The sequence below is a fragment of the Acomys minous genome (genome assembly GCF_964271855.1).
Source record: "Acomys minous genome assembly, chromosome: 8".
Taxonomy (NCBI): Eukaryota; Metazoa; Chordata; class Mammalia; order Rodentia; family Muridae; genus Acomys; species Acomys minous.
In genome coordinates, this window is record NC_140489.1 from 114,137,430 (window position 1) to 114,138,575 (window position 1,146).

Genomic DNA, 1,146 nt, shown 5'->3' on the forward strand with positions numbered 1-1,146 from the left:
GTCAGCATAAGAACACAAGCAACAAAACCCAGGGCCATTTGATATCACTAGAAAGGTGCTATTCTACCAAAGCAAGACCTGGGGATATTATAACATGTGAAGTGCAAGAAAATGATTTTAAATCTGAGGTTATTAAAATGATAGAGGCCTTAAAGGAGGAAAATAAATCCCTCAAAGAAAGGAAGGAAAGTACAACCAAACAGGAGAAGAAAATAAATAACACAGTTCAAGACTTAAAAATGTAAGTAGAAGCAATAAGGAAAACTCAATCCGAGGCAATCCTGGAGATGGAAAACCTAGGGAAGAGAATAGAAAATACAGACACAATACCATCAGCAGAATACAATATAGAAGAGAAAATCTCAGAAGTAGAAGATACGATTAAGCAAATAAATATATCAGTCAACAAAAATTGTAAATCTAAAAAGTTTCTGACGTAAACATACAAGAAATCTGGGATGCTATAAAAGAACAAATTAAAAAAAAAAAAAGAATAGAAGAAGACTCCAATATCTAAGGTGCAGAAAATATTTTCAACAAAATCATAGAAGAAAACTTCCCCAACCTAAAAAAAAGAGATACCTATAAACATACAAGGAGCTTACAAAAAACCAAATAGATTGGAAAAGAAAAGAAAATCCTCCTGCATCACAATAATCACAGGAATAAATATACAGAACAAAGAAGGAACATTTAGAACTGCAAGGAGAAAGGCCAAGTCACATATAAAGGCAAACCTATCAGAATTACACCTAATTTCTCACCAGAAACTCTAAAATCCATAAGATCCTGGGAAGATATCTAACAACACTTAGAGACCACAGATGTCAGCCCCAACTACTATACTCATCAAAACTTTTAGTCACCATAGAGGGAGAAAACAAGATATTTCAGGAGATAAATTTGTCCACAAATACGAGCCTACAGAAGATACAAGAAGGAAAACTCCAATCTAAGGAGGCTAACTATAATAAAAAAAAAAGCCACAGGAAATAAATAATCCCAGATCTTCAAATTCAAAAGAAGGGAAGAACACAAATACATACTACCATCACTAACATCAAAATAACAGGAATTAACAAACAGGAGAAGTCAATACTATTTCTCAACATCAATGGCCTTAACTCCCCAATAAAAAGACACAGG